Here is a 26594-nt window from a genome sequence, read left to right as displayed (position 1 = left end):
TGGACGAAAATTGAACTTGTATGTTTAACAGTAGAAACATAACCTACTTTTTGAACATTTTTATTAATTATTTATAAGAATTTGAGAATGGAATAGATTTGGGCCAAGCCTGTTGTTCCTTCCTAATCATATTTATATGATTTGTGATTCTGTCCACGAATAAATAATAGATTTTCAAGTGTACATTCACTTGGCTCTGAAGAATTCCAAACATGTTGTGTTAAAATAAATAATATTGAAAGGGTGCTATAAATTTTAATTCGTATTGTACTACATTGTTAAGTAGTAATATTTTACATAAACAACAATTAGACTAAATTTGAGAAACCTTGGTTTGAAGTCAAGCAAAATTTATAAGCATTCTTCTGGTGATGAGTGGAGTGGAGAGTGGAAGCTGAATGATCTTGTTCTTTTGCAGGCGACGGGTGGGAGCATCGATCAGCAAGCGTCATGACTGGAAAGAAATAACGGCGATATCGACCTCAACACAAAACCAGCGGTGAGTGAGTCTCTCCATTCACCACTTCATCTAGTTCTTCTTCCTCTCGTTCTTCATCCTCTTTTCCATCTTCTCCTCATCCTTCTTATTCTATTTCTATCTAAACTCCTCCTCCTCTTCCTCCTCCTCCTTCTCCTTCTCCTTCTCCTCCTCCTCCTCCTCCTCCTCTTCCTCCTCCTCCTCCTCCTCCTCCTCCTCCTCCTTCTCCTCCTCCTCCTCCTCCTCAACCTCCCCTTCCTCCTCATCCTGCTCCTACACCTCTTCCGCCTACTCCTCCCCCTCCTCCTCCTCCTTCTTCTTTTTCTTCCTCTTCATCATCTTCTTTATCCTCTCCTTCTTCATCCTCTTTTTCTTCTTCTTCTCCTTCTTCTTGTTCTATTTCTTCTTATCCTCCTCCTCATCTTCCTCCTCCTTCTCCTCCTCCTTTTTCTCTTTCTTCTTCTTTTGGTAGAGAATTATTGGGGAGGATATTTTTAATATTCTTTCCAAAGAATGGACATTGATATGTCTAAAGCTCCGCCAATTTATGTAGATGCATAACAATATAATTATTATCTATAGTTATTATATTACAATTTGCTTTTTCATATCATATACAGTTCAATAATTATTTTCTTAGTCTATATTATGTAAATTCATCACTATAATTTTGCTGTATTGTAAGCTATTGTATATAAGTGTATAAGCCAGTATATATTGTAATCTACATGAAGTACTCAATCAATCAATCTTATCCTTCTACTCCTTTTGCATCTCTTCCTCCTTCTTCTTCTCCTCCTCCTCTTCCTCCTTCTCCACCACTTTCTTCTTATTCTTCTTCTTCCCTCTTCATCTTTTTCTCCTTCTTTTTCATCCACTTTCTTTCTTCTGTTTGGGGCGAAATTCGGTCGGACAGATGCTCCTATTAGGGCCATCCATCTTGCGTTTATTACACGCATCTATCTCGGCCATCAGGTCACGAGTGGCTGGCAAGATTGGGCGTGAGAGCTGGCGGCAGATAACTCACAACCCACCACAATCACAATCACAACCACAACCACAGTCGGCAACGTCACAGTCTTTCTTGTTCAACAGTCAACCAGCAATGACCTACTCTTGAAAGCTGGTCATGCCACTATGTCCAATGACATAAGAAACCAAAATCTATGCGAATCGTGAAGTTAATTGAAATTTCGTTCAAGCGATTTCTTTGCTCTATGTTCAACAGTCATCCAATGACCTATTCTTGGAAGCTGGTCATGCCGCTATGTCCAATTACATAGGAGACCGATTCTATGAGAGTAATGATGTTGATTGATATTTCGTTCCTGCAATAAAAACCCAACAAAACTGATTTTGTCATAAGGACTTGTTTATAGTGAAGCATGCTTACCTGAGTAACTGAGTGCACCACTCATCAAGAACCCACTAACAAATCTATCTGAGAATCGTTTAAGTATTTTGATAGTACTATTTCGAACAAGTCGTGTCTGAAATAGAATAATGATAATATTATGATTATAGTAATAGTAATCCTTTGTATGATTGAACTATTTGATAATATTTTTTTCTCAATTAGGAATGTCTTACACTTTTTAGTCGAAACGTGATTTCATAAATGATATGACACTTTCATGTTAATTTTCCTTTGAAAAAAATGATTGTTTTGAGGTTCTATAGGTATGATATTTTTTTAAGCTTGAGACTCTACTATTACGAGTATTGGTTGTCTCATTTAATTGTATTTAATGCCTAGTCATGAACTTTCATCATTGAGTGCTGGAAAGAATGTTTTATGAATAGCTAGACCTTTAATGGATCAATTGAATAAAAACCAAAATCGACCGACTAGCAACTACTCATCAATTCTAGGTAAAACACAGATAAGTACCTATACAGCAGATAGGATTATACAGTTGACTCGAATATTATCATTTCTGTCTAGGTACTTATAGATATATAGATCTATTAGTTCTATAGGTTCTGTAATACTGTACCAGAATCAAATAAGTCACTTTGTTATTGAATCGACCCAATTTATAGAACAGTACAAATACAGTATTTTCATGATCCAATGCTACATGATTGAGTATACGACCAGTGTCTTCGAGTCTCCAGTGCTCTATTTACAATAAAAAATGTAATTAGATGTAATCCGTGAGCCTGAAGCTCGCGGAGATTGTGCTATTCACGTTGTGGAAGCGGGCTTTATGGAACGTGTCGGGCAGGAAACCTATTAGACGAATCGAAGTTGCCGAAATTGTTGGTGGCCGATTTGTGCCTGAGAGGGGTGAGTGAGTGGTAGGAGAGGGGGGAGTTTAGAGAGGTTAGCAGCTGGCCAAAGAGAACTGCGCACTTTCCAAGAGCTTCTTTTATTCTCAATACTCGTCTGCATGTGGCACTCACCCTGTACTATACTGGCACGCTTTCCATCATTCTTTCCTGAGAACAGTCTCTCTTTCTAGCAGCGCCCCATTAAGACTTGAGTCACGAACTCCTACTAAAGGCTCTTTCCTCTCTTTTCACCCGACGATTCAGAGTCGTTCTTCAACTGGCTCTTCCCCCTCTCCTCCTCCAAACTAACTGTGATAGCATTCTCTCCCGCCGCCGTCATAACGGACGAATCGTTGAACCGAATTTCCATATCGTTGCATGACTCAAATCACCCTCGTTAAAGAAAGCCTGGACGTTTTTTCTCTTCTTATATTTATTCCGTCATTTCTTCTCCTTCTCCAGCTGACGACCCAACTGTGTTGAGCTGTTTAAATACCGCCATATTATTCAAATGAATTCGATTCCATGCCGTTCTTCTTCGAGAGCATATTTTCGATTGGACTATATAAATTTTCCATTGTAGCGGCCGAGGGATCAATTGTGGACGTTTGCTAATACCACTTTGAATGCTCTCGCCATCCAATCAGTGGTGATCATTCATGTAGAGAAAATGAGAATTGAATTTTTCCGTTTTCTCGTATCATTGGTTCAATTTAACCAGTTCAGCGTGTCTTTTTTGTGACCTCTTTCACAGAGTTCTCTTCTACTTATCGTACTTCTTTGAGCCTATATTTCCCACTCTTTCCGTAATTTATTTCAAGTGCTTTGAACAGAGAATGAAGTCACTCATAATCAAAGTATAGCCAACCAAGTGCATAATTGAATTTATTAATCCCTGGATATCGTGATTCAATCAATGAAATCAATCAAAACCGTTTATTGTCATTACAAAACAAAATTTGTATAACAAGGTCAAATACATTCACAATTTGTCACATTCATCAATAAATTAATAAGTATGGTAACTTTTTTCAACACAGCAACAATAATAATACAAACAGGACAACAACAATAATATTCCATACATCTATAGGTGCGTTATCAAGTGTCAAACATTCTAGGAACTCCTTTACGCTGAACTCACAAAGCTCACACAACATCTGTCATGAATCTTTCAAAACTGGTCATATTCAATGCTCTGACTCCCGTCGGCAATAAGTTGTAAATTTTCTTACCGAATTCATGAAAACTATTCAGAGTTAGTTGTAAATTGCATTGACTTCTATGTAACAATGTATTCTGACGTGTGTTATAATTGTGAATATAGTTATTTGTTTGCATTTCATGCAGGTAACCTTTTAAATACAGCAGTCACTCAAGAACAAAAAGAGATGGTGCCGTCAGTATTTTTAGTTTTCTAAACAAAGGTTTACAAGGGTCTTCTGTTAATCGAGAATGTATTATGTATCTGATTAGGATAGCAACTCCTTTTTGTATGAGCATTTGCTCAAAAACAAATAAAAAAACTATTAGATTTGATTTGAAAGAACAATCACGATACCCAGCGATTTTTTCATAGAGCTGATAACAAATCAGTTATTTCATGGAAAAAAGATAATGTTAGTACAACATATACTATATTCTTTATTTGTTGCAAACATAATTCGTCTATCTTCTTCTTCTTCTAGTGCGTCTCCTATCGGAGGTTCGCTATCAGCACAGCAATCCGGATCTCATTCACTGCCGCTCGAAACAAGTCTTTGCTGCTGCAGTCAAACCAATCCCTCAAATTTTCAAGCCAGGAAACACGTCGCCTTCCAACACTCCTTTTTCCGCTGATTTTTCCTTGGACTATATTCTGGAGAGTTATATATTTGTGGCTTCTCATAAGATGTCCAAGATACAGGAGTTCTCTCTTTTTTATGGTGTAAACAATTTCACATTGTTTCTTCATTCTCCCTAGAACTTCCATGTTCGTGACTCTATCCGTCCATGGAATCCGCCACATCCTGCGGTAGCACCACATCTCAAAGGCTTCCAACTTATCCATATGGCTCTTTTTGAGGGTCCATGATTCCATCCCATACAAGAGAGTGGAAAACACGTAACAGCGTAACATCCTCATTTTCAATTCTATATTTATGTCCCGGCTCGTGAACAATTTTTTCATTTTTACAAATGTCGATCTGGCCATCACAATCCTTTTTCTTATCTCTCCCGTCGAATCCCCACTTTCCTCTACCCACGTCCCCAGATATCTATACTTATGGACCCTCTCTATGACTGTACCGTCCACCATTAGGTTTGTCTGAATTTGTCTATTCAAGGCTTTCCTGACCACCATTAATTTGGTTTTCTTCAGATTCAAATTCGTCTATGGTTATTGTTATTTTGACCCATAATGAGTTACTCTATAAAGCTGTGTACATACTTGAGCGCCATTATACGCGTATTTCACTCTTCATCAGCTGACCTCTATTATATATCTGTACCTTACTGTTTCTGTACAAATACAGTTATAACCAGGAGAGAGTGGGATGCGCGTGTTCGTGGCGTTCAAGTCTGTACGTAGCTTTAGATTTTGTTCACCGATGAAAAATGTTTCAGGATACTGAATGAAGTGAAACCTTCTTATCTCACTTTGAAAATAATACCCTGAAATTCAAACAATAACCTATTCATAATTTTCAATACATTTGTACCAGTAGAAATATCTCTCTTTTAACGTTAATTGTGGAAGTTTAATTGATTTTATCATATCTTCACTCACTTTCATGAAATACTCTAAAAAAATTCATGACATATTCTGTTGCAACAAATGTAAGCACTTATGCCTCGTTTCAACAAGCTCGGTCAAGACATTATTGAACATAGTCAAGCCTAGTACGCTTTACAAGTGTTCATTGTAGCCATCGTCATAGGAATCATATGTTCCGATTGACCAATTATTGTACCTTATTTGACCAAGTTCAAATGTCTTGGCCGAGCTTGGTGAAACCGGGTATCACATTGAAGATTCAATTCACTGATTGTAACTAGCCTTACACACACAACGTTTTTTGTTGTTCTAATAAATTCAATAAGATTGAACATGAGTTGCCAAACACATGATGTGTACTGATAAACACAAGCTCCGTTCAATCTGGTAGGATCTATAAGGACGGCAAAAAACGGACGTCAAAGAATCTGTATTTAAGTAGCCTGATGATAATTATCTAAAATGGTTAATTTAGTTCACTAGGTTTTGTCAAACCATCAACTCATTATGATCAACTCAGATGATTGATCTAAACTGGTTCATTTAGTTCACTAGGCTGTCAAACCATCAACTCATTATGGTCAACTCAGATGATTGATCTTAACTGGTTCATTTAGTTCACTAGGCTGTCAAACCATCAACTCATTATGGTCAACTCAGATGATTCATCTAAACTAGTCAATTTAGTTCAGTAGGTTTTGTCAAACCATCAACTCATTATGGTCAACTCAGATGATTGATCTAAACTGGTTTATTTAGTTCACTTCGTTGTCAAACAATCAACTCATTATCATGTACGGCAAAGAACAGAAAGGGAGCTGTTGCTCAACCTTTCTGTGATATTGAGAAACCCTTAAGCTGAGATCACTGGCTTTGTTAAGTGATGGAGAACGACCAAGTAGTTCGTTGTAATTAGACAGTAACAAGGAGACTGCTGCAGAGCAGCTTGGAGCATTTGTCGAACTGTTGGTGTGTGTGTGTATTTGTCTATGTCAGTGTGAGAGAGTGTGAGTGGGTCGGGCTCGGGAAACGTATATTGCCTTCACGGAGGAAGTGATACGTTGAAGTTGGAGTTGTAAGATCACTGTCTCGATGTACCGTCTCCGAGAGAGTTCCGGTACTTACTTTTCTTCTTGCTCCCAGCGACAACCTCACTCTCCAGATTGACGAGTTCTTCTGCGATAACATTGTTCCATCGTTTTTCACTAATTCCACACTCTGGTTACTCTTTTGCTCTGTTGCGCAATACAATATTCTAATGTTATTTTGCATTCTGGACTCGATTGTCCAATTGAATAAGATTGAGATTCAGAGATTTGCTGGCATTTGTTCAATAAATAATTAATTAGTACATTGTATTGATCTGTTGGATAATGTTTATCAATTTATTTACTTATATAATATCATTCTTAACTATGAATGATTGGGAAAGGAACAACAGGCTCAAAACCCAAACTGTTTCTTCCCCAAATTCAGATACAAATTGCCCCAGAAAATAGGTTATGTTCACACTTCATGGTTTTTGTCCAATTTTGAGTCTAAAATATCTATAAAGTAGGAAATTTATAAATTGATCAATTTCTTCAAATTATCAAAGTTTATACTGGTTGAATCACTTTTAAACGCTGGTTTTAATCACTATTTCGAACATCAATACAGTTATTGAAGGATATAACTCCAGCTGTAAATGAGGAAGGATGTCGTTTTCCACTGTTCATGCGGAATGGTTTCTTAGAAAATTCCTGAGAATTATAAATACTGTATGATATTGATAAGTGTAGGCTACAATTCAAATTAACCAAAACTAAAGTTGCCTATAATTATATCATCTCTGAACCAGTCATAGTTTTGATATACAAGTATTGCGTGACATCCATTGTAACTGATTTTTTAATTTTTTTTTTTATTTATTCATTCGTGGACAGAATCACAAATCATATAAATATGATTGGGAAGGAAGAACAGGCTTGGCCCAAATCTATTCCATTCCCAAATTTTGATAAACTGATAAAATGTACAAAACATAGGTTGTGTTTCTACTGTAAAACGTTCAAGTTCAATTTTCGTCAAAAAAAGTTTGTAGACTCATCTATGTGGAGATGATGACAATGATCAATGATAAATGACAATGATGACAAAGATTATGACGTCACACAGGAACAATTCATGAGATCTTCAATATCATGAAACATTACTTTTTTTGAATGGATTTTAATAATAAAACATGTCTTTCTCCTGTAGGATAAATTTATCTATAGTGTACGATATGTTGTATTATTTGCATTCAATGCATGAAGAATGAAACAATACATTTTTTGAATGGATTTTAATAACAAAACATGTTTTCCTCCTGTAGGATAAATTTATCTATAGCATACGATATGTTGTATTATTTGGATGAATGGGTGAATTATATTTGAGAACTTTCTTGCCTTGGAAAGTAAAAGGTACATTTCCATTTGCAAATGAATAATGAATCAAATTTTCAGCTACAGCATTTACGTTAGTGATGCGACACCGAATTTGGTGCGCCAATTGCAGCATCATAATGTGGCAGGTTGTCATGAACAGACACTACGAGGGCCGTCGCGTTTTTGCAAAACGTTTTTAATGAGGATGGTGTTGATGTTGGTTGGTCGGAGTGAAGTGCGCCACGCCGCGCCAAGCCGCTCTGCGATAGTGGAGAGGAGAGTTCTGCGCGCCACGTTAGCTATTCAGATGAGCGGAAACGAGGAACAATGTTTGCTTGCAGTCATGCGATGAATATGAAAATTTTTACCGTCCTGTCCTCCTCACTAATAGTTCTGGCCGGAAAATCGACAAGAGTGCCTTTTCCGTGACCTGAACTCTAATTGCCTCATTTTTTCTCCGTGCGTCTTGGGAATTGAAGACGAATATGGAAAATCGATGGGAAATTATAAAGGGAAAGAACATAAAGCCCGGGATGGTATTGGAGGACGTCAAGTAGATGAGTGCTAGAGGAAGATAAATTTGACAATGGGACCTCCATTTCAAATGGGAACGGGTCTTCAATCTTCCCTCCACTAAGTACCATCCCGGATTTCCATTATGATTTGGCGAACCCCTCATGATTGGAAAACGGAGATGGCTGAAAGCTCAGCCTGAATACTGGAATTGTATTGAAGTTTGGTTGCCGAACAGATTCCAAAGGAGCAAAATCCTCCATTTTTCGTTTATTGAATTCAATTGAAAAATCAGAAATAGTAAACCAATTCAAGTATTTGAAGATAATCAACAGGATTCAAACAAAACAATTTCAAGAATGTTTTATTGTCAGAGACAAAATTGCATTGACAAAAGTCACTTGATCTTGATACAATTATATTGATACTTTTCATACAAAGTACACGTTATATATATTACAAACTGAAATACAAATAGGCTACTTGAATATTCCAACTATGAGAATCAAATATTCCTCAAATTACAATTGTTATCATAACTTTCATTATAATAAGCATTAATCTATTTTCTCTCTCAAATCCTAATTGTTATTATTATAACTTGCATCATTTCTAAATAAAGCCATATTTGGAGTTAAGTCTAAAATCCCAAGTTATGTTCTCACTGCTACGAATTATTATCACGAACATTTCCAGACCAAATAATAGAGACTATATATACTGGAAATATTTAATCAATAAAATTCATCAAACAATTCTTGGTTTAATGCATTACCGACTGTGAATCCAGCTCATTTCAATGGATTATCGTATTTCAGAAAGTACTTTACGAGTATGTTATTACTTTGATAGAATTTTTTGCTGAAACAAGCAAATAGGCTATCCAGTTCTTTAAGCTGATAAAGAGGAATAGATCTGTTCACTCCTATCTCACACATTATTATGAAAACTGGAGAAACCAGTTTCGGAAAAATCATTGTGATTAATCCAAGTAAAGAGTATTATTAGTATTATCCTATTAACAATGGAGGATTGAAACTGAATGAACGTTACATTTTCTTGGATAAGAATAAAGAATATGATAATGAGAATGAAAAAGACATTAAATAGTACAGTACATTAGTATAACACTCGTAGGACAGCAATAGTCTTGAAAAGGGGGTATTCCTAGTTCTTCCTTGAGATATTCACTTAACTAGATAATCATATTTCAAAATTGTATGACTTTCAAGCATTACTTGAACTCTATCACTGTATATCACCGAATTAGACATAGCCGAAAGCATAATATGCAAAAGCATTGTTGTAGATTCTCTATTTCATCAAGTAATGAATAAAATAATATTATTACAATGGATTCTACAGAATAATTGAATTTTCATGTGGTTTACAGTATTCCTAATAATTGATAATAATAAGAATTCTCATTCATACTGTTAGCCTGGTTATTTAAACAGCGTAAAACGTGAAGAATCTGTGCATGTCGAGTAGATCATGATAGCTACTTTTTTGCGAATTTTCAATAAATATGTTGACGTTCCAAACAACAATTTTCCACATCGTATTCCATAAGTTTACTGTAGGTTGAAAAAGTGAATAGGATGGTTGAAAATGAATTCTGCAGCACAGCTTCATCACTTACTGACTATATTGTCGAAATTCAATTTATCTCATTCACAAGCCAATGAAGTTTGATGAGAACACATTGAATGATGTTGCTGTAACTGTTGTGTATTATGTATTGCAACCATTTGCAACAATTCAACAATCGAAATGAATTTAGAAAACTGGATTGTTCATGATTGGAAAACTACTTTTGATCAAGCATCACAACATTGTGTGAGCAGTAATAGAAAGAGTTTTATGGAGAATATTGATAGCCCTCGATTCCAATCCACATTTCCCGGTGATTTTTTCACGTTAACTGAAATTGTCATTGCCTGAATCCATTCGATGTCAGTCTACGATAATTTAATTTTATGAATATCGATCTTTTTTCTATGGCTTCCTCAAATCTTGTTGAATGCTAGTATCTATAATGAAATTCCATTTCATTCAGTTCAACTTCTCCAATAGCATTATTCGGCGTTGTTACGGAAAGTCTGAAACATTCCACGAAAAAACTAACAACCGTTACCAATGGAATGATTATTATTTGTACAGTCACCAATATTACAGAAAAAATCTCAAAATAACTGAACGTTCGGGCATTGATTTTGGAATGTTGGAAAACTCGTAAATATAGATTTTATCTTCTAAACCTGAATTTTTCCACAGTATGCACCGAACACAGCGAGGTATCGTTTCCTTCCATCAAAAAATGATCCCTATTTTTATTTCAACTAATAGAATATTTCATTTGATGAGCTTTAATATAGCTCTTGATATTCATTGAGTATAAAAGTACAGTATTAAAGTTTTTTGAAGAATTCAGATCTCAAACAACAATATCTTCTGATTGTCATTACTCAATTGCTCTTCTAAAGTTTTCCCTTTTAATTCTCACGCGTAGTTCAACCTTATAAATAATAAGAGCTGATCATTCTCACTGTCAAATAGGGAAAAGACTGACAGATCTCGTTATTTTTCATCTAAAAAGTCATAATTTTCAAATCTCTGAGAAAATAGATCATCCGGTTTGTTATTCTAAGATATTTTCTGTAATTCTTTTTTGATAAGAAGACGTCAAAGAGACAAATTATTCCATAATAATTGAAACTTACTTCGTAATTTTGAATTATCAGGGTAGAGCTCGAAAGAAGAGGGATGAAGATAAATTATTCATGAACACCAATAAGAGGCTGTAACAGAAGAAAATATGAACTGAGAAATAATGTTGATTTAATGTCGTTTCAAATTGGATTATGAGACGGTGACAACTTATTTACTTCCTTATTTTTCCATTAATAAATTGACTCGTTGTTACGTTTCAATGCTCAGGGCAAAATCGATTCTCAAACATTTAATTTAATATAGTTCCAACTTTTCCTATTTTCTTGTTTTTGCTCATTTCACTCAATTTAACCGTCACCAATTTTATTGTCAGTGTATGACAACATTTTAAGTGCTGATAATATAATTTCCTAGCAAGATTTGAACTCATTCATAATAAGCTATCAGTGCTATTCATCTAAAAATGCATAGGGAACGAATCATTGTATCACTAATGCAACTATGAATTGATGAATGGACGATTATTGAGCTCCTCAGGTTGTTGAATGTGCCAGCCGATTTCCTATTTTACTTCCAATCATTGTAGTACATTACAGATCTATGTCTATTAAACTTCCAATTTTGTTCTCCATAACAGATCTATTTCATGTGAATCACAGACTACAAGAGGCTATTGTATATTGGTTGAGGAGCAGAGAAAATTGAGTATGACATGTACTCGTATTGAAAGAAGTTCATCTGCAATTGTTTAAAAGTAACAACCGCAATAATTGCCTACCGCAATCTCAATAAAACCGAATTACATCCTAACATTTTCATATTTAAGTCCAGTAGAACGGATGGAGATGATCTATCTCCATCATTTTGTATCCTAAACACAAGTTCGGAATGAACAGATTGTATGAACAGAAAATAATCTGATTCCAATTGACATAATCGATTAGAATGAGATTAACTAGTAAAAGATGTGATTTCAATTACTCTCTAATTTCTTCCTCTTTCAAATAATTTCATTCAAATAATGGAATTGAATAAACCTTAAAGGTTAAAAACGTATCCCAAAACATAATTCCTCTCTATCATGCAATTTTCTCCCATTATCAACTATTCCATCCACTGCTTCTCCAATAATTTATTGTTGCTACCATCAACCAGTACCATTCCAATGCATGTGAGAGATTCCAATGTGAACGTTCATCTACAACAATTCTTGTGAGTGAATGTGCAGATGTGATCACAACATGTGAATTGCGATAAACAGAAGCGAGTGAGCCTCTTATTCCTTATTGACATTATCCCGCTGCAACAGAATAGGAGGAAGGTGAACCCATGGGAGAATGGAGCTGATCCCTATCAGCCGACTAAGCTGTTCTTAGACTGTGATTCGCCAGTTTTTTATACGCCCTTGTCACGAGTGGATTTGCTGTGTCGTTTTCACCCTACTCTTGGGAAAAAGTTGATTACGACATCGTTAAGTATTTGCTCAAATACGAAATTGGATTTTCAATTAGTGGCAATTCGATGGAAATGATCATTGGCTCTGGCAAGAAGCACAGTACAATATAGTTTACCAAATTGATTATGTCTCCGAAGAATTCACAGTTGATGTAGCATATAATCTGTCTAACTTATCTTTTTCCGGGCGTACGAAGTGGCGGGATATCTCCAATACGAATCTGGAAATACAGATGAGGACTCAATAGAAGTGTAGAAGAAGTTATCAGTGCAAAGCTTGAAACCCTATTCAACTTTGAATTGTGTTTTTCATCAGAAAGATTATTCTTGCGATAGTGGGTGATTTTTCAGTCCTGTCACCCAGTTTTTAATCAATTGAAAAAACGAAAATCAGTTGTAATAGAAATGTATAGTGTTGTTAAATACTGAAGGAATATATTTTATTACTCATTTATCAGTTACTGGGGATCATTTAACAATATCATAGAAAAAAGATAGCAAAAAATATAGGGCGTTTATATTGCAAATTTCACTTTTAACTCAAGTCGATAGTCCTAGTTGTTGTTTTTCGTGAAGCTATGTGACGCTGGTAGTCTCACATGCCGTCCTTACGCCAATCAGCCCAATAAAAACAGTAATATTATTGACAGTAGTAGACAGTAATCGGCTTGAAATTTGGAGCATAAACGACCTATATCGTGGGATATCTTCTTACGCTATATTTTCTCTATGACTTATCCTCAAAACATCCACGCTTTGACTATATTCACTATAATATTCATGTTATATGGTAACAAATGTTCATAAGACGACTGAGATTAACACAGAATGTTGAACCTCTTGAATATAATCAACAAGCACTGTCGTGTGTGAGTTGAGCTACCAGCTTTGTGCGACAAAATAAAATTTCCCTTCATGAGAAATTAATTACCACACACTCAAAATAGTGTAACAGGACTAAAAAATCACTCTGTAGAATAATCACGAAAGAATACTCTAATCATGATAGCCTCGATCAAGGAGGAAGTCACTCCCCTACCCCTACCAAAAAATTAAATTCCAGTGGTTATATTATGTCCGAATTCAATTTTTAACGGATAATATTGAACACTATACCAGCATAGGGGGTCACAGATTGATCTGAGGGTTTCCATAATCATGAAAATGATTTGATGGTTTCTTGAATAGTTGAAAATGATTTAAAGGTTTCCCGAATCATTCAAAATTTTTGAGTTTTAATCAATATATTGTTCAATATCATCTTATAATCTTGGACATAATAGCTTGGCCACTACAATTTAAAAAAAACTGAGCATATTACGAGAAATAATTCTTAAGAAGATCACAGTATTAAGTATTTCAAAAATTTTGCAATAAGGATGAATCATTAACTGGATGTTTGCTCTGCAATCTGGCATTGCAAGAATTTTGAGTACATAACGTACTCCATATCAAACAATATAATAATTGTGGATAGAGTATACCATGTGAGAGTACGAGGCGTTTCATCATTGATGAGTTGGTAAGAGGTGACAGAGGAGCTTTGAGTCGAGAAGCTACAAGCTATTTATGCTTGGAGTGACGCGATGGTGTGCACCTGTCCGTGTAAATCGGTAACAGCAGTGAATAGAAGCAGGACTGCAGTGTGTGATCGATAAGGCAGAGCCAGCAGCATAGAGTAAACCAGGGTATTATAATATTATCGCGCAGGCTTAAAGCAAGTTTTCCGATATCGAAGCTCGAACCCTGCTGAAACAAGAGCTACCAGAGGCTTAATGTAAACTTTTCCACGGCGCGGATATTGGAAAAGCCTTGTGTCTAATCATAGCCGGCCAAATATTTGCCAGCAGGTAGCAGCTCGAAAAGAGCGGCTCCACACAGATTCCGCTACAACGCCAGCCGCTATTGATTATTCTTTTCATCAATTAATTTTTAGCTCTGCCAACACTGCACGGCAAAAATCTCGCTGTTGATATCGAATTCCATCATCGCTGCCAGATTATATATTAGATATTATCGAATGCCATTCATGAAGTTTTACCGTGATGGGGAATTGGCTCAGTGCATTGTAACGTGAAAACTCTCACTATATTGTTATGAGTATTGCAGTTATAATTTCATTTAATTGGTTTGTTGGTTCCACAAACCATCTTCTTAGCTGATGATTGCATTGCAAAACCAATGAATCAACTGCAACTGAAAATATGTGAATCATTGGTCACAGACGGTTATTGTTTTATTTATTTATTTATAATAGAATCGAAAATGTTATAATATAGTGACTAAAATAGAGTAGAACTGAATCAATAAAGAATCCATAATTTACCAGTCTCATATTGATGTTTGTACCGTACGATTTTTGTGGTTTTAGAATGTAAAGCATGAATATTACGATGAAAACATTGGGATGTTGTCAGAAATATCAATAATTATTGATGATTAGTGAAATATCAGTTAGTCAAAATATCACTAATTTAGTGAAATTGGTGATATTTCAGACAACTTTAATGTTCTTATTATTGATAGATATCACAACATCTCACCAACAGTAGCACTACCCTAGTTATTCCCCAATCAGTCAATAAAGAGCAAAATTCTATCACTTGTAAAACATACTGTTATTGGTTTTGCAACTCAACCATCAGGGAAGGTAAACAACAAGACTTTGCAGCAATCAATGTTAGAGCTCCAAATGTCAGGCTCGGATCTCAGTTGAAATTCTTGGAACTAACCAATCGTCATTGATAAAACAGTGTTTTATTCATTTGTTTATCTCTTTATTGTTTATTCAATCATCTATCAATTCACAACTTCCAGGAAAGTACCACAGGCTTAGGCCCAAAACGTTACCAACATGAATAAAACAGTGTTTTATTCATTTATTTATCTATTTATCCAATCATTTAACATAATACAACTGCTACGAAAGTACCTCAGGATTAAGCCCAAAACGGTTCCAATTCTAATTTCTTATACAACAGTCAAAATGTAGTTAGATGTTAGATAGTGTTTTTGGAGAGATAAAGTGATAAGTACCCACAAAAAAATACTAAATTATCGTCTAACAATACTACGCATTCATCAGAAAGTTACAAACAAACTGAAAATGACACCATGGGTGTTGAAGCATGTTTTTAACATTTTAATAAATTTGTGATTTTTTATAATATTAACAATATTCTAGTGTTTTATGAAAAAACTTCACTCACATGAGCTACTCTTAATGAATTGATAAAAACAATATAAAAATCTTGAAGTACCCTTTATTTAAAAAAACAGTTGTTGAACTATTTTAATTTTTTTCTAAATAAAGGGTACTTCAAGATTTTATATTGTTTTTATTAATCTAGTGTTCTATTATGTAGGTAGGTTATGTGACACTTCTGTGTTATCGTGAGTTGAAACAAGAGCTACCAGAGGCTTAATGTAAACTTTTCCACGGCGCGGATATTGGAAAAGCCTTGTGTCTAATCATAGCCGGCCAAATATTTGCCAGCAGGTATTGTCAGCAGGTATCAATTTCGAAAACTTGCAAAATACCGAGTGTAAACTATAGTGTTCATGTTAATGTTATCGACGGCATTCATATTCACGGTGGATTGAGGTCGGGTAAATGCTGATTGGGAATACATATTGCAATTTAATTCTGTTCAGTTCAGTGGTTGGCTGGCAGCCGAGCGACGTTGGTCACATTACTAAATTAGTAATAGGTCTAGGCATGGAGCCGACCAGTGGGCAGTATCCCACTGGACTGAACTGCAGCCGGGAGCCATATCCGGTCCAGAGGACCCAATTCACTTATATGCGAATTTCAATCGCAAATCGGCTTGAAATGTGGTTATAGCGTTGGTAAGTCGGATGAATGCAAATGTCCCCCCCTCCAACACGCACCCACCAACTCTCGGTTAAATAACAGTCGAACATCTAGATCGATAGTGTCGTCTCCACCGAATAAACAGAAAAATAACATTCCAACAACCGGAATGCCGTCACTGTGACTTGTTTATCACCGGGCTCCTTGTGACATTTATGTGACACATGAATGGCTGACGTAACAACAAGAACATAGAGAGAATAAATTGCATTAATAGATCCTTGAAAATGTCGGTGGCAACTCATGTGACACGTGAATCATCTATCACTGTTAGTGGCTGTCTAGAGTTTCAAAAGCACGGTAACATATTGACAGGTCAGCATTAATTTTTAATACAAGAAATTCACGATTGTCATATATGGTTATCATGTGATATTTCTCAGCATAGTTGTTATCGATTGAAGTGGAACGTCACATTTTCAGTAGTTTGTACCTATATCTCCATTCAATCGGTACCTTCTCCAATCTAGAGTTCAAGCTGTCGAATTTAGATTCTATGCCAAGATGTAATTTTGTGTTTTTCTGGGTTTTTCTTCATGGATTTCATCGTGAGCTATGGGATAAATATGAAACCTGAAATATATATCATTGAACGATACTAGAACATCATCAAAAATTAGAACAAGATACTGTAATCATTAAGAAAAAACTGAGTTTATGATTTGTTATTGTTGACTTTTGTTTGGCATCGTCCTGTGTAATCAAATTAATCAATGATATCAACAATGGATTATGATGATTCATGTTATAATCAACTGCTAAATGGCAAGTTTACCATTCTATGTCGCCCATCCATACTCACTCTCTGAACCTTCAAATCAAAGAGGAATATTTTATATTCAAGAATCTCGTTGAATATCTGTAATACAGCTTTGATTTTTCAGTTCACTCAAGTATCATCTGATAGTTTTTGTGAATCTTGTTCCTTTTTCGATTCTTCGCAATTTACTTCTCAAGAGAAACTCATCTTAGCTGCTCCATCATCATCATCATCATCATCATCATCATCATCATCATCATCATCTTCATCATCATCTTCATCATCATCTTCATCATCATCTTCATCATCATCTTCATCATCATCTTCATCATCATCTTCATCATCATCTTCATCATCATCATCATCATTATTAGTAGTTCTCCAACCAATTTTGAGATTGATTGAAGCTGTCTTCAACAGACTTCCATTTTATAACATCGAGCTGAACCATACAACCAGAGATGACAGAACTAATTTTACTTTTACTTACTATTAACTTACTTTATGATACAACTTACTGAGTCTACTGTATGCTGTAAGCGATCTCAATGCTTCAGGGTTTTCAGCAGTCCATCTTTCTCGGTAATGAATGAAGTATGACGCATGATAAAATATTGTGTGATGATCATAATTATATCAGAAGAGTTTGTGTGTAACTTAACTTGTACTATACTTTCTGAAGTGGAGATACACATACATTGAAGAATAATGATAATCGTTGTTGGTTATCCATCTTGTTTTCACTATTACATTATTTGATGTTGCCACATCAAAAAATGTGAGTGTTTTTTCTCTTGAAAGTTCTATTAAATACGATAGTAATAATAATGATAAGTTTATAAGTACTGTACCATGTCAAGTTGGAGGACACTATGTGAGTGCAAATCCTATAAGGTATAAAATGTGCTAATTTGATGATATTTTACTTTTAAAATTGAAAATATCCACAAACAAGGCGTTACTATCTATATAATAATTATGTGCGCTGGAAAAGAACTTTATTGATTTTATTCTTCTGGAACTAGAAATATACATGAATCAAAAAATAACTTTTGATGTATATTATCAGTATGTGCTGGAAGAACTATATTGAACAATGGATACTCGGAAACATCCTGAGAAAACCGCCTGACTCTACGAAATAAAGTCGGCTTTCATCATCTTTGTGAACGCCCCTATCAATTACGAAAGCAAAGCAGTCCATCAGATTGAAAGGTCAGGAGAGACTTTGCAACTTTTTTCAACATATTGTCAAGCTATGAGGAGCAGACAGGATATGATGTGACTGGGGTAGGTCAAGTGCGAGTAGAAACCGGGAGCCTTGTGCGAAAACAATAGTTGCGCGCAAGCGGTATCGATCGCCTCCACTTTCTCAGTGTATCTCTCTCTGTCACTCTCCACTCTCTCATACTGCCGCTGTCTCATTCTACCAGCCACCACCCACACCCCACCACTCCACCTAGTCACAAGTGCACCTTCCATGTCATGGTCGAACATTCTTTCGTTGGGGGATTGCCGTTCCACTGTTCTGTACTATTTTGCGGAAGATCAGGGTAGTGTTCTTGTATACGAGAAAAGACTCTAATTGGAATCTTTCTAATAGAAAATCCTCTAATTACTTCCCTAGCTGGGGATTACATGACAAAATTAGCGTTGCTTGAGAGGAATCTGGGTCACATTCCAGGAAGGAAGTTACGTGTAAAATGTATGCTTATGTTGGAAAATAACTAATACTCTTAAATACTTTCATAACTAGAAATACCTAATACCATAGAGAAAAAATAGCATAAGTAGATATCCCATGGTATAGGGCGTTTATGTCGCAGCTTTTACTGTTATCTCAAGCCGATTACTGTCGATTATTGTCGATTTTTACTGTTTTTACCGGGTAAGAGAGTATGAACGGCACAATATGAGAGACTACCAGCGACATAAAGCTTCACAGAAAAGAGCTACCTGGACTATCAGCTTGAGATAACAGTAAAATTTGCGACATAAACGCCCTATACCATGGGATATCTACCTATGCTATTGTTTCTCTATGCTAATACTTCATAATCGCGTACAGAAGACTAATATTTTATACAGATAAATTATATAATCAGATCACTACAGTATGAAATTGTTGCTTGAATCTCTTTGTAAATAATATGGGACATAGTAATAATACCATTGTTACAAATTGGACCAGATGCTAAAACTGAATAGATTCTATCAAAAGCTGTTTCTTGTTCAGCAGAAATAGAGGAATATCGAAATGCCATAGTCTGTGCATGAGAAATATTGCTCCTGATGGTCCAGTTATTAACTGATATAAATACGAGACCATATTAGGCGCTTCTTCAGGTGTTTTCCGGCGAGTCGGCAGGGCAGGAAGATTTCCGATTGGATGATAGGTTAGGCGTTCGGGAATCAGCTGATAATCAGCCAATTGGAGAGCTTCCTGCCGTGACGACTCGTCTGAAAACGCCTGAAAAAACGCCTAACAAGTTCTCGTCCTTCAGATTTTCCTGTCTCTCCTCTAATTATAATTCCTCTTCAAAATTCTTAACTGTTCTCTGTCAACAATTTTTCTCATTGTAGTAATGAATCAAACATATATCCAAATCCTTTGTTTCTTTGATGATAACTGATCCTTGTCATTGAAAAGGCAATGATAAATTATAAATGTCAATGAAAATACTATATTTATTCTGTAGCCAAGTTTCCATTGCTCAGAATTCATCAATGAACCATGAATTCGCATGAATGGGAGTAAATATATTTCAGCGCAAGGAGCCTTAGTAGTCTTCCAGGAAAACTCAGCTCCACGATTTTGATCCTCAAAGTAATAAAGTAACAATGATTTCAAGCGGAAGGGTGAATTATAATGGATACAGACCTCTTCAGTTCGCCAGAGATGGAAGAATTGTAGCCAGTAATGATCTTAGTTATCGCAATGACAATGGCGTATCCCTTTGGAGGCTTCCTGGAAAAAGGATTTCATAGTCCAAGGAAGAATTGCTTTTGTACAGATGAGATCTTGATAGTGAAGTATTTATTCTCATCGAAAGAGTCTTTTTTAGCGTGTAATCTTATTGAGAGATTATATCGGCCGACGATATCTGCCGTGCCTTTTCCTTCCTTCTTGGGTTGATCCTCCCTGGACCATTCCTTTCCGCTGACCGATTCCTTTCAACTTCAAATGGCGGAACCAATTTTGTAGCTGAACGAAATTCAATAGAACGAATCCAATCCAGAATTCAATCGAGAGACGTTTATAGTCGAGCTGGTATTATTGAATGGCTGACTCAAGCCGCCCGCTGGTTGTCGGTTGTATTCCGAGCTGTCTAGATAAAGCGCTATTTTTCCACACAGAACTCCCATAACACCTTACATAGTTGGTGTTGACTCCTTCAATAATCTATCGGTTTTTGTCAGCATCACTATCATCCACCTCTCGACTTCTATTGAGAATGAATTACTTGGATCATTGAGAAATTGGAATCACCTGGTTGTTCTATTCTTCCTTGACTGAAACTATACACAACTCCATTATCCAAGTGGACCATAAAAATAAAAGTGTTATCCAATGTTCATAGAGAGCTTGACTATTCTATGTACTTTGTTTTCACCCACTTCACTGCTCGAGAACTAGGTCTCAAATTACAGCTCAGTAAGCCATCACAACTACTCTACAATCGAGTCTGTGAACCTAGTAGAAGGTAATAAAGACTGCATGAGAGTAGACGGTATTCACAAGAACTCTGTATAATCTCAAATGAATTCCCTCACTTGTACAGCTCACAAACAGATCTATTGAGAATGCTTCTTCCGCAGTTGAAATGATCATTGATCAAGTATATAAATGTAATCAGTTTATATTGTTATTGGATCAGTTAACATGCATTTGATCATTAAACTAGCTAACAGTCTAGAAAGGTTCTATCCTGCTTATTTGCTACATTCACAAACGATTTGAAGAGAAATCCCGAAGAGAATTTGAAGAGATGCAAGTGATCAGTATGGGATAACCTAAGATCCACATGCACCATATAGATTCAAATCAACCAGATGACATTCTAGGTACATTTGGTTTAAACAGAGATATATCAGCTGTTCGATTAAATTCGGAATGAAACATTAAATAGAAATATCGGGGCACCGAGCTTTGCTCGTTATTTATTTATTGATAAACAGAACTCAATTCTTTACTTTAAAATGATTGGAGAAGGACTAACAGGCACAGCCCAAAACTGTTTCTTCTCTGAATTTTGATTCATACACTATAAATATTCCAAAAAGTAGGTTATGTTCCATACACTTGAATTCAGGTGAAATTTTCAGTCCAAATATTTGAAAGCATAAAAGTTCTAATTTAGATTGTTTACATACCAAATGAATAACAAATATTGACATATACCATCTCATGTCAACAAATCAGATTATTGTATTTTGATCGAGTCAATTAAAATTTCTAGATTTCTCGCGAGATACGGTAAGCTAATTGATTACACAGCTGATCTCCCACACTGGCACACGCATCTCCTTTTATCGACAGACGACGAAATCATCATCTGTTTTTCCAAGGATGAATTATCCTTTTCATGTCCTTCAGCGTGTTTTCCCAGGGTTGAGACCTAGTACAATCGAATTTTGATATCTTAAACCTACTATATTCCAAATTTCGTGAAAATCGTTAGAGCCGTTTTCGAGAACCGTTGAACATAAATAACCATATAACCAGATAGCCAGTTAACCATATATAAAAATATGAAAATATAAACAGATATACAGAAATTGCTCGCTCAATATGATAGGATAAATGCGACTACATCTTCAAGTGGTTTAACGTTGAAACATAGACTGAATAAGAAGTCTTCAATCTGTGATTAAGTATGGCCCATGGTGTAATAATTACTGTATCTACATCCATTATAATCTCAAATTAAACTATAGATCTGTGTATTCCATCGAGTAGAGCATCTTCGGCTTGGATCTTACATTGACGTCAAATTGTGTAATAATATTCAGATTATAAGAACCAATAACTTTTATCTGTATAGCTTTTGTACTTCAAGGAATGCCGTCAATGGAGAATATTTTCAAGTGATATAAGTACATTTTTTTATACTCTCCTGAATTAAACTATTCAATCATCAATAATGATTCGATCATTCAAACCTAGTAATTCACCTGATATAATATAAATAACAGGGATGATAGTCATAAAATTCAATATCCACTCAATATTTTCCTTAAACTTGAAGTGTGCCTATTCCAGACTCTTGAGTTATAACAATAATTGACCAAGCGAAGTGAGGTCTAAGATCCAAGTCGACGGTTTGGCATTTCTCTTAATGTTTAAATGTTGGAATGTTTATATGTTTATATGTTGCGCATTTACGGTGAAACTCGGTAATAGATTTTCATGAAATTTGACAGGTATGTTCCTTTTTTAATTGCGCGTCGACGTATATACAAGGTTTTTGGAAATTTCGCATTTCAAGGATAATATAAAAGGAAAAAAGCCTCCTTCATACGCCAATATTGGAGTGAAAATCAGACTACAGAATTATTCATCATAAATCAGCTGACAAGTGATTACACAGATGTGTGGAGAAGCCAGTCTATTTCATTATTTCCATAAGGTCTATAGTTTCAATCAGGTACTTGTGGATGAGAATACTGCGTGAGGTCTACTGTTCACAGAACTACTAGTTCATTAGAAAGTACAATATATTGTATGGTAGTTCTCATCATCACTTTCCAGAAGAGAAGAAACTCCATTCTCCCAGAAATCGATGTTTTAATTACTTGAGTATCGAGTATTCTATATTCAAGGATTGACTCCTCTCAAAGTTGACAGGACTTTAAATTGATACCATCAAGTTGACTGCGATGAACTTTCCACTTAGAACTTCTGCGAGAAGACGAAGACATACAAGATTAGTATCATGACATTATCCATCACTTTGCCGGAGCGTGTGAGTGTGGCTAAATCTGGATATTGTATTGAGTTTCAGTACAGTATGATACCTAGATCTCGATACCTGGATCGAGGACATATGAATAGCTGTCGCTTCCATTCAAGTACTGATAATAAGATGAACGTTATTTATGAATTCAGAATATTATTCTACACTTTTATTTTACACTAACAGAAGTCATTTATATAATATTAAAAAAAAACAGAATTCAATTGAGATAAATAAACAGGATTTGTTCTCCTTTCAAAAAAATTGTTAATCTGTCAACACTCTACTTCCAAAATCTTTTAAATATATATTAGCTTCTTCCTGAATTTTTTTTCGATATTCATAAGATTCCATTAATAAACAACGTTTAAATATTATAAACTAAAAAAATTGACTTTGACCGTATTCGACTTTCAATAGATAATAAATTCGTGAAACACTCTTGTTACCTCTTACATCTTTATTGTATCACTAGCCGTCAGGCTCGCTTCGCTCGCCATATCCGTCTAGCCAGGGGGCCCGCCCCCTGGACCCCCGACTGGATCGTCCAAGAATGAGATCAGCATTCGCTTCGCTCGCCTGCATTTTTCATTTGAGCATTTTTATCATATGTTAGGACAATCCAGTCGGGGGTCCAGACTAAACGTCTGGCTAAACGGATATGGCAAGCGAAGCGAGCCTGACGGCTAGTGATATAATATTCCCAGGATTGAAGTAGCAGTGCCCAATCAATTTTTCCGTGATAAATGCATTTAAATCTTCAACTTGGTGCCAACTTAACAAAGTCAACTCAACTTAATGCCAACCTGACAAAATTATTGATTTAGTTGCCAGTTAACAACTGTTTCGAAGAGGTACTCTATTTAGATTATAGTTGTATAGTAACATATGATTATGGGAATTTCAATTATAATTGAGAGATTGGGAAAAGAAGAATATACATGCTTTAAGACGAACTTTAAACCCTTAAAAACAACCCTTAGAGTTAAAATATTGCCAAAAGATTTCTTAGTGCGCCTCTAAAGGGCCAACTGAACATACCTACCAAATTTGAACGTTTTTGGTCCGGTAGATTTTCAGTTCTGCGAGTGAGTGAGTGAGTGCCTTTTCGCTTTTATATATATAGAAGAGATATCCACATAATATATAACATATTACGGCTTCACCAGATAAATAGTCTACATATTCATTAAAAGTATGCCTTCAATTCTAGGAGAAGATACTGTAGTGACTGTTCTCTTAATAAATGACTGATGCTTCTATCAGTTCTATAATTGTTTTCCATTTACAATGTGTATTATAGCAAGTACTTTTTATTGAGACTCATGTGTGTTTCCATAAGCTAGATAACATGAATAAATCATGAATTGATGTACTAGATGAATACATGAAATTCATGAATAAAACATGAATAGATAACATGAAGACTAGAAGGTTGTATAAGGTCATGTAAGTTACAAGGTTTTGAAATTTGAAAGGTCTCACAATTACGGTCACTGTGTAGAGAATGATTTGTTTATAATAGAAATTATTCAATTATTAATGACATTGATTTCCAATGGATAAATCCTGGAGTCGATTGAAGTTAAGTTCTCGCCAATAATCCGATTATGTCTCAATACGAGTCTAAAGCATTTCAAACTATGCTTTCTAAACTACGAGCGTTAAACACAGTACTTAGATAAGCTTTAATAAATGACACTCGAAGGGTCAAAATATGATTAAAGTAATTGTAAGACCATGAAATTATAGTGCAGTAAATAACGATTACGGAGAAAAGGTGCTGATACTCGAATGTCGCCGATAGGAGAACTGCGGGGTCCCATCATTTTAGCGATGAAGTCATAGCGGCAACCGTCATCTTCCCAACGCTAAACGATGGCTGCAAGAAAATTGGCACGCTATCTCAGCGGCAGTCGATGATTTAGTTGACATTAGAATTTATTGCTCCAGATCGAAGCTTTTAAGCGGGCAGAACGCCAGGCTTGAAAGTAACTTATTGTTCGCCTTATTCATTCATCTACTTACTGCAACCAAAATCGTCGATTGGCTCCACTTCAATTAGGCTTCACTTTGGTCCTCCTATTAGGCGGCTCGCGCTTGAATGAATGAGTAGGCGCTTAAAACATTTCCTGGATCCTTCACAACATCAAAAACATAACCTTCATCCTCAAATAAAGTTATTCATCCATTAGTTTTCACACTCTGTATTCTATTCAAGTACATGGTTCACAGTCGTATATTATTTATTTATTCATTTTATACATTCATTTGTGGATACAATTACAAATCATATAAATATGATTGGGAAAGATTAACAGGCATCGCCCAAAACTATTCTATTTCCAAATTTTGATACTGAATAACATGTCCAAGAAATAGGCCTAGGTTATGTTCTCACTGATGAAAGTTTAACAAATTTCAAAAATTGTGAAATTAGGGTAAGTATTATGCATCATTATATTTCGTGTAGTTGCTATCATGTAGTTGACAAAAAAATTACATTTTATTGTTTGCGAGTTTAATGAGTGAGTTGATACTATCATAATTATGGGAGTTGATTGAATAATGTATCATTTTCTATGGACTGCTGTGTTAGTACTTCTGCTGCTTGTTAGCATTTCTTCACTAGGCGCACACCAGTTAGTCAAGACAAGACAAGACAATACAAGACAAGACATGATCAGACACGTTTAGTTACAATACTTCACATTGTGGCTTATGACAACTTGATGGTATCAATTTAAAGTCCTGTCAACTTTGAGAGGAGTCAATTCTTGAATATAGAATACTCGATACTCGAGTAATTAAAACATCGATTTCTGGGAGAATGGAGTTTCTTCTCTTCTGGAAAGTGATGATGAGAACTACCATACAATATATTGTACTTTCTAATGAACCAGTAGTTCTGTGAACAGTAGACCTCACGCAGTATTCTCATCCACAAGTACCTGATTGAAACTATAGATCTCATGGAAATAAAGCAATAGACTGGCTCCTCCACACATCTGTGTAATCACTTGTCAGCTGATCTATGATGAATAATTCTATAGACTGATTTTTACTCTAACATTGGCGTATGAAGGAGGCTCCTTTTACCTTTTATATTATCCTTGAAATGCGAAATTTCCAAAAACCTTGTATATACTGTGGTGCTCGGTTTTGGGGGAGTTACCATCGCCTCCAAGGATAGGTCGACACACGTATAATGAATCTTGTGTAGAGTACAAACAGCCCCACGTTACTAGCCAAATTGTGTGGGGCTGTATTTTAAATGCCTCACGTTGCGTCGGCAAATTGTGTTGTGCTGCAAATATATATAGCTCTACGTATAACGAATCTTGCACTGAGTCACCACTATTGAGGTTAGAAATTTGAACATGCGTGCGTGGACGCTAAGTGAATACCAGACTGATTGAGTCACTACAAGATTCGATACAA

The 26594-nt window shown here is 35.6% G+C and overlaps 1 protein-coding gene across 2 annotated transcripts in view; it reads left to right on the top strand.

The window, feature by feature from the left end:
* The first annotated feature begins 418 nt into the window (after nt 1-418).
* Nucleotides 419-26594, top strand: part of LOC111046304 (protein CEPU-1-like) — a 150792-nt gene continuing 124616 nt past the window's right edge. For both annotated transcript variants that reach the window (XM_039421975.1, XM_039421973.1), the window contains exon 1: nt 419-499. The gene's annotated coding sequence lies outside the window, so the exon portion shown is untranslated. The remainder of the gene's footprint in view (nt 500-26594) is intronic.

This window comes from Nilaparvata lugens, chromosome 2 (assembly GCF_014356525.2).
Source record: "Nilaparvata lugens isolate BPH chromosome 2, ASM1435652v1, whole genome shotgun sequence".
Classification (NCBI taxonomy): domain Eukaryota; kingdom Metazoa; phylum Arthropoda; class Insecta; order Hemiptera; family Delphacidae; genus Nilaparvata; species Nilaparvata lugens.
Note: the sequence above shows the minus strand (reverse complement) of the source record. Positions and strands in the feature narration are given on the sequence as shown.